Source organism: Eulemur rufifrons, chromosome 3, assembly GCF_041146395.1.
Source record: "Eulemur rufifrons isolate Redbay chromosome 3, OSU_ERuf_1, whole genome shotgun sequence".
NCBI classification, from domain to species: Eukaryota; Metazoa; Chordata; class Mammalia; order Primates; family Lemuridae; genus Eulemur; species Eulemur rufifrons.
In genome coordinates, this window is record NC_090985.1 from 81282926 (window position 1) to 81297035 (window position 14110).

Below are 14110 nucleotides of genomic sequence, written 5' to 3' on the forward strand. Positions count from 1 at the left end.
AACCCTAGCACTGGGAGCCCAAGGCGGGAGGATCGCTTGAGCTCAGGAGTTCGAGATCAGCCTGAACAAGAGCAAGACACTGCCTCTACCAAAAATAGAAAAAATTATCCAGGCGCATGCCTGTAGTACCAGCTACTCGGGAGGCTGAGGCAGGAGGATCACTTGAGCCCAGGAGTTTGAGGTTGTGGTGAGCTGTGATCAGGCCATTGCACTCTACTCAGGACGACAAAGTGAGACTCTGTCTCAAAAAAAAAAAAAAAAAAAAAAGCATTAGGTGAATGGTGGACGGGGAACTGGACACGCAAATGGTGCTAAAGAAACACCACATAGATTCTTCCTGGTCATAAGCGGCAGATGTCACTGTCCATCAGACGGATGAGGCTGCCATTTCCCACGGTCTCCAGTGATACGTGTAAGAAGGGCACAACACAGCACTTCTGACCTATGCTAGCCACAGAATGTCCACTTTAATTCAAAATAAGTCCCAGACCTAAACTTAAAAGTGTAAAACTTCTAGAAGAAAACATTGGAGAACATTTTCATGACTTTGGGAAAGGCAAAAGGCACAAACTACTACAAAAAAAACCAAATAGATTGCACTTCATGAAAATTTAAAACTTATGCTCTTCAGAGGACATTGTTAAAAAAAAGAAAAGAAAAGAAAAATCACAAGGAGAAAATATTTTCACAATATACTTATCTGACAAACGACTTGTGTCCAGAATAGCTAAAGAATTCTTAAAACTCATTAACAAGAAAATAAACCAATTTTTTAAACAGGCAAAAGATTTGAACAGACTCTTCATAAAAGAAGATACTGTATGTGAATGGCCAACAATCACATGAAACAATGCTCAATATCATCGCAAATTAAAACCACAGTGAGATACTACTACATACCCACTAAAATGGCTAAAACTAAAGACTGACAATATCAAGTATTAGAGAAAATATGGAGTAATCACACACTGTTGGTGAGAATGGAAAGTAAAACTAAACTGGAAAACATTTGGCAGTTTATCAAAGAGTTAAACGTATAGTTCTGGCATTTACCCAAGAGAAATGGTTTGTAAACACAAAGATATGTACATGTATATTCCTAACAGCTGTGTTAGCCTGCTTTGCATTGCTATAAAGGAATACCTGAGGCTGGATAACTTATGAAGAGAAGAGGTTTATTTGGCTCACGGTTCTGCAGGCTGTACAAGCATGGCGCCAGCACCTGCTTCTGGCGAGGGCTTCAGGGAGCTTCCAGTCAAGGCAGAAGGCAAAGGTGGACCAGGCGTGTCACATGGCGAGAGAAGGAACAAGAGAGGGAGGAGGTGGTGCCAGGCTCTTTTAAACAACTAGTTGTCGTGTGAACTAATAAAGCAAGAACTCACTCATTATTTGGGGAAGGCACCAAGGCATTCATGAAGGATCTGCCCCCATAACCCAAACACCTCCCACCAGGCCCAATCTCCAACACCGGCGATCAGATTTCAACATAAGATCTGGATGGGCCCAACATCCAAACCACATCAGCAGCTTTTTCCATAACAGCTAAAACCTAGGACAACCCAAGTGTCTGTCAAAAGGTAAATGGGCAGTGCATCTTTACAATGATAACCATACTCAACAATAAAAAGAAACCAACTTCTGATACATACAACATAGATGAAATACATTGATTGTGGTATTGGTTAAAAAGATGTATATATTTGTCAAAACTCCTCAAACTATACACTAAAAGTGGATGTGTTTTATTTATGTAAATTATTCCTCAATAAAGTTGTTTTAAAAATATAAAAAATATTAGCAAACTCAATCCAACACTGTAAAAAATAAAAAGCAAAACAAAGTACACCAACCAAAAGAAAACAAAACAAAGAAACTCTCACAAACAAGTCAGTTTAATTCTGTAAACAAAGACTCGTTTAGCATTAGTGAACAATTAATGTCATTTACCACATTAACAAATTAAAAGGGAAAAATCTGATCATCTTTAGAAAGATCATTTGACAAAATTCAGAAACCATTCATAATTTTTTTTAAGTTATCAATCTAGGATGAAAGGAAACATTGTTCTTCTGATAAAGGGGATCTGCAAAAAAACTTGCAGTTAGTTTTTAGTTAGCCATATGTCCACATGCAGCTGCTATAATTTTATGGCTAATGTGACTTGCTCTACAATTCACAAACTGTTTGCTGAACCCATTAAAGATATAATTTATAGGCTGGGTGCGGTGGCTCACGCCTGTAATCCTAGCTCTCTGGGAGGCCGAGGTGGGCGGATCGTTTGAGCTCAGGAGTTCGAGACCAGCCTGAGCAAGAGCGAGACCCCATCTCTACTAAAAATAGAAAGAAATTATATGGACAGCTAAAAATATATATAGAAAAAATTAGCCGGGCATGGTGGTGCATGCCTGTAGTCCCAGCTACTCGGGAGGCTGAGACAGGAGGATCGCTTGAGCTCAGGAGTTTGAGGTTGCTGTGAGCTAGGCTGACGCCACGGCACTCACTCTAGCCCGGGCAACAGAGTGAGACTCTGTCTCAAAAAAAAAATAAATAAATAAATAAATAAATAAAGATATAATTTATAACACAAAGATATAATTTATAGCTGCTCACAGTGGCTCATGCCTGTAATCCCAGCACTTTGGGAGGTTAAGGTAGGAGGATTGCTTGAGGCCATGAGTTCAAGACCAGCCTGGACAACATAGCAAGACCCCATCTCTACAGAAAGAAAAAAAAATAGAAAAATTAGTCAGGTGTGGTGGCACACACCTGTAGTCCCAGCTACTCTGGAAGCAGGAGGATAGCTTGAGCCCAGAAGTTTGAAGCTGCAGTGAGCTATAATAATGCCACTGCACTCTAGCCTAGGCAACAAAGCAAGAACCTTTGTCAAAAAAAAAAAGAGAATTTATATATCCTGACCTCAGAGATACTAAAACTCTGCTTATGAAGTTTTTAACATAGTGTTTTAAGAAACATACTGGCCGGGCGCGGTGGCTCACGCCTGTAATCCTAGCACTCTGGGAGGCCGAGGTGGGCGGATCGTTTGAGCTCAGGAGTTCGAGACCAGCCTGAGCAAGAGCGAGACCCCATCTCTACTAAAAATAGAAAGAAATTATATGGACAACTAAAATATATATATACAAAAAATTAGCCGGGCATGGTGGTGCATGCCTGTAGTCCCAGCTACTCGGGAGGCTGAGGCAGTAGGATCGCTTAAGCCCAGGAGTTTGAGGTTGCTGTGAGCTAGGCTGACGCCACGGCACTCACTCTAGCCCGGGCAACAGAGTGAGACTCTGTCTCAAAAAAAAAAAAAAAAAAGAAACATACTCATTTGAAGTGAGATTTAAACATAGTTTAAATGCAAAGCAATATGTGATTAATACCAAACGGGTGATGTGTTTAATTCATTAACAAATATATTGAGTGCAAGGGATTAGATCTGAGATACAACAATGAACTGGAGAGTTAGGAGACACACCTAACACCCTCACTGAAATTTCATGAGAAATCTTGACACAGAATGACACAGCTAAGACATTCCGAGAGCTGCTAAGTTTAGTGGTAACACATTATGCAGTTATAGATAATTAATACAGGAACTGGTACATTAATAGTATAGTGACTAAGAGCACATATTCCGAGCCGGCCTGTCCAAATTCCAATTCTAGCTTCACCACTAACTAACCATATGACAATGGGCAATGAATAGTTATGTGACTACCTCAGTTTACTCATCTATAGAGATAGTAATAACATACCACGTGACCACTGTGAAGATTAAGTGAGTTGATACAAATAAAGCACCTAAAAGAGTACCTGGCACACAGGAAGCATCCGAGAAGTGTTAGCTGCTGTTACTAATTCACAAAAGAGTAAATGTGAGTGTAAAATTGGATGCTCAGCCTCACTAGAAATCATAGAAACAAATGAAAGCCACAATGAGATACATTCTTCCGCCATAAAATTGGCAAAAAGTATAAATTCTTAGCTTGGGCTAAGAATGAGCATGGGCATGCTCATTTTGCAATAGTTTAACAAGACGTGTGTGTCTGATTTAAGCACTTTTGTGTGTATATTATACTTTAATTCAAAAGTCAAAAAAAATGACATAATACATGCAAAAAGCCAATCCTCTCCCTCGCTCTACCCTTAACCCAGAAGAATGTTCTGTCGATATCAAACGTTAGCAAAGATGTGGAACACAAGAGCTCTCACATTTTTCTGGTATGTGTATGAACTGGTACAACCATTTTGGAGAGCAATTTGACAATATTAGGAAAGTTGAAAATGCATAACAAAGGTTTTACCTGAATAATAAAACATAAACTTATGCTACTCATTTTTCTATATCCTCTTTAAAAAAATTTTTTTCCACTTACAATATTTTGTGGTGAGACATTAGAAATTTACTCTCTTAGTAATTTTGAAATATACATTATTATCAACTATAGTCACCCTGCTGTGCAATAGATCTCACAAACATCCTCCTAACTGAAACTTTGTACCCTTTGACCAACATCTCCGTATTCCCTCCCCCTTCCCCCAAAACATTCGTTTCAATTAAGATGTTGAGGCAGGGAAGACAGAGAAGCATTCAACAATAGCCCTAAAATTCTGTGACCCTGGACACATTTGTATTCCTAAAAAGTCTAACGTAAGAGAGCAATGATCACTCTGCTTGCAGCCTCAGGGACAGCATGTATAACATGCCTGGCATGCCGAGTACTATGTTAGGTGCCTCTGAAAAGAATTCCTAGATAAAACAGTAATCGGGATTTAAAAAAAAAAAAAAAAAAAGGTGGACTCAAAACCTGAAAAGGAATTAAGAAGGAGTTGAGACTGGGAAAGGAGATTGTCTTATAGTTAATCCAGTAATTTAAAAAAAAAAATTATTGTGGTAAAATATATATAACAGAATTTACTATTTTAACCTTTTTCTATTTTCGAGACAGTGTCTTGCTCTGTCACCCTGGCTAGAGTGCAGTGGCGTCATCATAGCTCATTGCAACCTCAAACTCTTGGGCTCAAATAATCCTCCTGCCTCAGTCTCCCTAGTAGCTGTGACTATAGGCACACGCCACCGCACCCGGCTAATTTTTCTATTTTTGGTACAGATGGGGTCTCACTCTTGTTCAGGCTGTTCTTGAACTCCTGAACTCAAGGGATCTTCCTGCCTGGGCCTCCCACAGTGCTAGGATTACAGGTGTGAGCCACGACGCCCAGCCTATCCTGTCAGTCGTACAATAAATATTTATTGAGCACGTATTATGTGCAAGAAACTGAGACTCAAAAGTGGAGGGGAAAAACACTCCAAATGTGTTCCCCACACTCCAAGAGCTTACCATCTAGGTGTTCAACAAGCAAAAATGATTTAAGGGTGAAAAATGTTGTGATATAACCACCCAGACTCAGAGCCAGGGTTCCCATAGGTAGTGAATTTTAAACCAAGACCTGAAGGCCTATTGTCTATTCTATTAGATTTTGTAATTGCTAATTGATTTATAGGATTTTAAGAAATACTTTCTGGATATCGTATTTTTTGTTATAGTAACTGAAAATATCTTCTCTCAGACACTTAACTTTTACCTTTCTTAATAGTGTCTTTTAACAATAAAATTTGAAATTTTTGATCTAACAAAATTTACCAATTTTTCTTCTCTTACACTTTTGGTGTTTGTATCTTGTTTGCCTACTGTTTTCCTACCCTGAAGTCATAAAGCTATTCTCCCAACAGTTTTAAATAGATTTTCTTATAATAATTTTGAAGTTTTGCTTTTCACATTTAGACCTTTAATCCACTTGAAATTTAACTCTTAAATAATGCATATTAGATATCTCATTTTATTTTTTTACATAAGGAACAGTTCCTGCTTTTCCTACTGGTACGGGATGGCACGTAGGCCAAGTCCCTGTAAATGTGGTTTGTTCCCAGGTCTAACTCTGCATCAATAGTACACTGTTTTACTTATAAAGCTTTTAATAATGTCTTTATATCTGATGGAAAAATTCCTGGCTCCTCCTTTTTAGAATTGTCTTGGCTAGATTCTAAAGTTTTTAGAACCACTTTGTCAAGTTACACCAAATTATATTGGGATTTTTATTGGAATGGCACTGAATTCATAATTTATGGAGAATTAACATTTTTCCATCAATTGTTCCCTTCCATAAATATGTTAGATTGCTTCATTGTTCCAGCTCTTCTTTGTGGTGGTTAATTTTATGTGTCAATTTGCCTGGACCACAGGATGCCCAGATATCTCATTAAACATTAGTTCTGGATTTGTCTGTGAGGGTGTTTCCCAAAAAGATTGGCACCTGAATTGGTGCACTGAGTAAAGAAGGTGGCCCTCCCCAGTGTGAGTGGGCATCATCCAATCTGCAGAGGGCCTGCATAGAACAGAAAGGTGGAGGAAGATTGGCTCCATCCTGTCTGCCTGACTGCTTGAGATGGGACATCGATTTCCTGCCCTTGGCACTCCCGGTTCTCAGGCCTTGAACCATACCACTGGCTTTTCCTGGGTCCAGTAGACTGTGGGACTTCTCATCCTCCATCACTGCACGAACCAATACCTTATAATAAATCTCTTTCTAGATAGATGTAGATGTATAGGTATCCTATTGGTTCTGTTTCTCTAAGGAATCCTGACTAATACATCCTTCAATAAACTTAAAATTTTCTCCATAACGATTTTGCAGTGGATGATATCTTTGGAAGCTAAAACTCCTGAGTAGTAGAAAGTTTAGGTTAAAGGTAAAAGTCAAAGAAGTTGAAATTGGCCAGGCATAGTGGCTCACACATGTAGTCCTAGCACTTTGGAAGGCTGAGGCAGGAGAATCGCTTGAGCTCAGGAGTTGGAGACCAGCCTGAGCAAGAGTGAGACCCCATCTCTATGAAAAATAGAAAAATTAGCCAGGTATCATAGCGTGCACCTCTAGCCCCAGCTACTCTGGAGGCTGAGGCAGGAGGATCGCATGAGCCCAGGAGTTTGAGGTTGCAGTGAGCTATCATCTGCCACTGCACTCTACCCAGGGTAACAGAGTGAGACTCTGTCTCAAAAAAAAAGAAAAGGAATCAAATTCAAATGGCCTTCCAGTTACCATCTGAGAAGGAAGACAGAATACAAGGTAAGGTAATGTTTATAAGAACATTATGAGGTTTTCTAAACTTTGTCATCTCTGTATGTTTGCTATTTGTGCTAAAGTATCAAAATCCCCAGAAATCAATAGCAAAATCCTAAAAGTTGAGAAAGCCTGCAGGGCATGGTAGCTCATGCTTATAATCCCAGCACCTTGGGAGGCTGAGGAGGGAGGATTGCTTTAGGCCAGGAGTTCAAGACCAGCCTGAGGAACATAGCAAGACCCCATCTCTACAAAAAAATTTAAAAATAAGTCAGGCATGGTGGTGCATACCTGTAGTCCTAGCTACTCAGGAGGCTGAGGCAGGAGGATCTCTTGGGCCCAGGAGTTTGAGGTTACAGTGAGCTATGATCATGCCACTACACTCCAGCCTGGGCAACAGAGCGAGACCCTACCTCTTAAAAAAAAGGGGGGGGGGAGCCTGCAGGCTGCCTTTGGGGCCATGAAATAAGGTAGGAAAGCTTCCTGACATATTCTTATAAAATGGGAATTGATGATGAGGAAATATCCTTGTTAAATTCTTTAGTATTGTGAAGGAAAAGATGTGCTATGTAAAATCATTGCATGGAAACTTATTTAATTTTCAAGAAGCTAAACTACATAATAATAAGGTGTTTTCCAAGAGATCCCTCCTGCAAACAAGCTTTTTCCTTTTTATCCTTGCCATTTTTGTTGGCTAGGAGTCTGTGTTTGAGGCAGAGTGAAGCGATGATGGTGCTAACATGTAATGCTAATGTTTACACTGTTCACTAGTTCCCCGCTGCTGCCATAACAAATTACCACAAAATTAGCAGCTTAAAAGAACACAAATTTATTACCTCACAGTTCTGTAGGTCAGAAGTCCAGTGAGCTCAACTGCTTCCATGCTCTGAGTCTCACAGGCCAAAATCGAGCTGTCAGCCTGCCTGGGCTCTTACCTGGAAGCTCTGGGGAAAACTCACTTCCGAGCTTATCCAGGTCCCTGTTTCCTTGTTGGCTGTCAGAGGAGTTGCCCTTAGCTCCTAGAGGCCTCTCTCCAGTTCTCCTGACTCTACATACACAAATAAGACTTTGTCGCCATTGAAAGCCTGAATATTAAAGCGGTTCTTGGACTGTTGGCTCATACCCGTCTGCTCATTCAACTCTCCTGCCCGTCTCCTCCTCCTCAGCATTTCCAGAAGTACTACCTTCGCCCTGAAGCTCCCTGAGTTTTCCCAGTTCAGACTTGGGCTTCTTCAGCATTTCATTTTTCTAATGACACCTTGGAGAGGATAACTAGCCTGGAAGCCTTTTCTGTGTCTTTCCAGGATGGTCCAAAATCAATTTATGGGTCACTTCTTTTAAGGCATTTTTCTGCATCTCTTGGGTCATGATTTCTATCCTCTTCTGCATCTGTCAGACCCATTGGTGCTGAGCATAAGCACAGGCCAAAGCAAATGGTCGTGGCAACGCAGAACAGATGAAGCAAATACTATCAGTAGTCTCGACATCAGCATGAGCTTCACTCATGGTCTGCCGTGGAGCACATTTTGTCACAGGTAAGATCATGCCAGGAAAGTTAGGCAGGCAGTTTTTGCCCTGAATATCCTCAGTAATTAGTTTGAACTTTCTAAATGCAATGTTATCATTCTGCAGATCAGCAAGGCTCACTTCAAAGCCACAACCTTTGAGGCCAACAGATGCAATTTCGGTTTCTTGAGTCCCTGTGACCAGTGTCCTACGACTATTTCTTATATTAAACATAGCTGGTGCTTTCCCATCATATCAACCTTTCTTAGAAAATAGGTCAAGCCCTTTCTTCTTGGCTCCCTTTTTGCTGCCTTTTGTGAGGTGCTCGTTCTTGCCAACCACCAGAGTGCTGCTCAGAGAGCCAAAAGGGGCCAGAACTTTCACATGGCCACATGGCCACCCACATCTCAGGGTCAGCAGTGATGAGGCAAGCGCCTCTCATGCTGGGAATCTGACTTCTGCTGCTGCATCACGTCTGCCTCCAGCCAGAGAAAGTCCTCTGCTTTTAAGAGGTGATGTGACTAGATTGAGCCCAACCGGATGATCTAAGGTACTGTCCCTTATCTTCAGGCCTATTATCTTGATTATAACTGCAAAGTCCCTTTTGCCATGAAACATAACATAGTCTCAGACTCCAGGCTTAGGACGTGGGTGTATCTTTGGGGACATCCTGTCTACTATACATGGCATGTCTCATACTTGTGCCACACAGTGTCTCAGGCGCTTCATCAACTGATTTCAACTTCACAAAAACCTGACGATTGTCACTTTGAAAGTCATAACTATCTTACAGATAGGAACCAAGGGAAAAGAGCTTAAATAACTTGCCCACCGTCACACAATCTTCAGGTAGCACTGGTGAGCTTCAAACGCAGGAACTCTGGCTGCCAAGTCGGTGCTCTTAACCGCCACCCCACACTCCCTCTCTATGACAGTTTCGGCAACCAAGAGCATGCGTCACACACTGTCAGAGGACCATCTTAGGGTCTCAAGCTCTGAGAGGAAGCGTGACTTACCAAAACTGTTGTGGTGTCTATAATTTACTTTCAAATGCTTCAGCATGGACAGGTTGAAACCCTCATATGTCTGGGTGTTCATTTTCACCTAGACCAAAGAAACAATTGATTGTCCTAATTACGAATGTCCACTCAACGGTGGTGAGCTAACATTGAAGCCAAAGGATAAACTCCAATGTAGATACTACAAGAACTTCTGTTATCATCATCTCTGACCAATTATAAATATTTGGCTTTTTAGCAAATTGGGGTTATAAATGGTTTTCAATGGTGAAACTAATAGTTCAAGAACTCTATAAAGGCTTTTCCATCTGTGCATAAACAGCATGAAAATCCACCAAGCCCCAATGTCTGGGCCCCTAGGAATGGTGCATGATTTTTGAATAGTCCCAAGTTTAGCTACTAATTCAGGTTTATAGACATCTCACTCCAGTTAGCCAATGAGCTGGATCCTGCCCCTAGACTACAGTTGCGTTTACAACAAGGTGCTGTTAGAACACCTAAAAGAATAAAGAATACAGAGCACAGAAACAATGGAATGACTTTTTTGTGCCCACTTATTAACAAATGTCTGTGTATGTATGTGATTGAAATGGGTCTTGCTATCATTGTAAACTGACAGAAAAGTTGAAGAGAGGAGATGTAGAGCCCTCACTACCAGTAATTTTTAGAGGTTACTATTAGTCATCAAAAAGAACCTAATTGACCTAAATGAGTTCACATCTGGTAAGTGGAGAAAACAAATCAAAATCATGTTCATCTGGCATCAAAGTCTATACTCATTCCTCTACTTTACACTGCCTCTCAGGATTATTGTGATTAGCTATTGGTACTGTTGCTATTAACTACTATTAGTTATTAGAGAATATTTCTGAATCACATGATTTTCATTTTGTGCAAGCTCAATATATGAAAATCTAGATCTTTCCAAAAGATAAATGGTATAGTAAGATTTTGAGATTCTTCATTTTGTCAAAGTCTAACAAGATTTTATTCCTTTCAAAAGAAATTCTTTCAATCCATTTAAAGTGTGATTTAACTTATGAAAAATTAACACACAGGGAACATGAGCAAAGATAAAAAAGTGAAAAGGACAATGTGTTCAAGGAAGGATGAGTAATTTAATTTGGCTGGAATATAAGATACATATAGGGAAGTGATGGGGATAAGCTTGGAAAGGTAATTTTATTATAATTATTTATGTATAAAACTCACATATGACTATGCCTCATTAGGTCACATCTGCTTAGTCTCAGAAGTACCTAATCAAAAACGTGGACACGAATCCAATTACGAATGTATCAATGTGTAATGTAGAATTTCTAAAAATACTTTGTATTGTTATGACAGATACTATAAAGGGCATATATATCTTAATTGTATGGCTTAAAATATTTTAAAATATATTTACACCCTTACAGCCACGACCCAGATCAAAATACAGAACATTTCCAACAACCTAATAAGCTTATTCCACCTCCTTACTAATACTCCTTTGCCCCTGCCCAAAAAAAGAAACTCACTATTCTTATTTGTATGTCCATAGATTAGATTTGCCTATTTGTTCTTGAACTTCATATAAATGGAATCACACAAAATGTACTGTTTTGTGTCTTCTTTCACATACCTTTAGGTCTGTGGGATTCGTCTATGTTTTGTTTTTTACTTCTGTATGATACTCCATTCTATGAAGGTATACCATAATTTACCTTTCCTTTCAGCTGTGTGGGTTTTTTTTTTTTTTTTGAAACAGAGTCTCGCTTAGTTGCCCAGGCTAGAGTGAGTGCCGTGGTGTCAGCCTAGCTCACAGCAACCTGAAACTCCTGGGCTTAAGCGATCCTACTGCCTCAGCCTCCCGAGTAGCTGGGACTACAGGCATGCGCCACCATGCCCGGTTAATTTTTTCTATATATATTTTAGTTGGCCAGATAATTTCTTTCTATTTTTAGTAGAGACGGGGTCTCACTCTTGCTCAGGCTGGTCTCGAACTCCTGACCTTGAGCGATCCAGCCGCCTCGGCCTCCCAGAGTGCTAGGATTACAGGCGTGAGCCACCGCGCCCGGCCTTCCTTTCAGCTGTTGATGAACATTTGGGTTGTTTCCACTTTGGGGCTATTATAAATAAAGCTGTAATAAATATACTTTTACATTTCTTTTGGTGAGCTAAATAATCATTTTCATTGGGTATATACCTAGGATGGAAATTCTGGATTATAAATTATACATGGTTAGCTTTAAATGTGTTCTATCGATTTATACTCCCACCAGCAATATATGAGAATTTTAATTCCTCCACATTTTCTCCAACACTTATTATTGTCCATCTTTTTCATTTTAACCATTGTGGTGAAAGTGTAGTGGTATCTCATTGTGGTTTTAATTTGCATTTTCCTAATGATGTTGAATCCTTTTTTATGTGCTTATTTGCTATTAAGGCATCATCTTTTATGAGGTGCCTGTTCATGGAATATAGATTTTACCCAAGGTTACCCAAAGAAATAAAAGTGTGGGCTACATTATGTCACACAGGTTAACCCCTCTTTAGAAAAATCCTCTTTAAATATATTTGTTCTTTCTTCTCAAGGGGTTGGTTCATTTTTTTTCCTCTCCCTTATCTTCCTAGAAAGATAAAATAAAATATGAAATCTTCTCAACTTCTCCTCCCCCACACTCTCACTAAAAATTTCCTTCATTCCTACTCTACAAGACAATAGCTAATCAAACTTTACTCAGGAAAACAAAACTTGGTACACACTTACCGAGTCATAAGCTTGCATCTGGGGGAACATAATATATCTTATTCATGCCAGGTCCTAACCCTACTGAACTATAATCTCACCTCAAGTTCTAATTAGTATCTCATTTATAAATTCATGTTTAAATTCATGTTTACATGTTTAATTTCTCTGTGTTCTCAGTAAACTTGAGTTCTTTATTTTGTTCACTGTTGAATCCCTGGTGCCTAGAAAGGCTGTCTGGCGCATGACAGATGCTCAGTAAACATTTGTTGAATAAATGAAGGAAAGATGAAAAAGAAAGGACATTGCAATTGCCTGCCCAACACCCAATTTCCTCTATTGGAAACCACCCAGATTTCAGACTGAGAATCCACACCTACCGTTGTCACCCATGTACTGCCACAGAGCCCAAGCCCATCCTCAACTCTAAGGCAGATAGGTCAGGCTGCCTCACCTAAACCACACAATCCTCTCTTCTGGTCATACTTACCATAATCCAATTTTGGCCAGTGAGAATGAAGACATTTACTAAGAGATTCCCGAAAAGAGGTTTTCTTGATCTTTTGAAGGACTTTTTGGAAGCCATATTCTTCTGTCCCCACTGTATCACCACTCCCACCCCATGTGGGCAAGGAGCCACATAGCCCAGGGGTTGTAGCGCAACAGAGAGCCAGCCTCAGGATGAAGAGGACACAATAAGAGAAAGAAAAGGAGGAATCTAGGTCCTTGGTGACATCATTGAGTCACTGAATCAAACCAAGCCTGAAGCCTGCCCTACCATTTACATAAGGCAATACATTTCCTTTATTAGATGTCTTAGTCTGTTTTCTGGTGCTCTAACAGAATACCACAGACTGGATGATGTATAAAGAAAGATTTATTTAGCTCACAGTTGTGGAGGCCGGGCAGTCCAAGAGCATGGTGCTGGCATCTGGTGAGGGCCTTCTCGTGGTGTCATAACATGGCAGAAGGCATCGCATGGTGAGAGGACAGGAGCATGAGTGTCAGCTCAGGTCTCTGCTAAGAGAAAACTTTAGACAAATTAAATTTAACAGAGTTTACTTGAGCAAAGAATGATTCTCAAACCAGGCAGCCACTTGAACCAGAATAGGTTCAGAGTGACTCTGGCACTGCTGAGTGTGGTCAGAGAAGATTTATGGACAAGAAAAAGAAAGTGATGTATAGAAAACCAAAGTGAAGTACAGAAACAGCTGCATCTGGGTTTCCTACAACTTGGCATTTGCCTTATTTGAACGTAGTTTGAACAGTTGGTCACCTTTGGCCAAAACTCTGTGATTGGTACAAGAATAGCTTATAGTCTGTTTATACTTCCAGATAGGTTACAGTTCACTATGTAAGGAGAAACCTTTAGGTCAAACTTTAAATATTTAAGGAGACCAGTTTAGACTAAACATAATTTAACATCTCCTTTCTCTTCTTATAAAGCCACCAGTCCCATCATAAGGGTCCCACCCTGATGGCCTTATGTAATTCTAATTACCTCCCAAAGGGCCCACCTCCAACCAACATATGAATTGGGGGATTAAGTTTCCAACACATGAAATCTGGAGGATGCATTCAAACCATAGCATTAGTTAAGCCAGTTTGGGTTGGGGTTTGTGTTACTCACAACTGAACACATCCCAATACAGAAAGGAAAGGGCATTCATTCCAGGGAAGAGGAGCAGTGAGAGTAAAGGTAGAGAGGAATGAAACAGCATGACCCTTGAAGGAG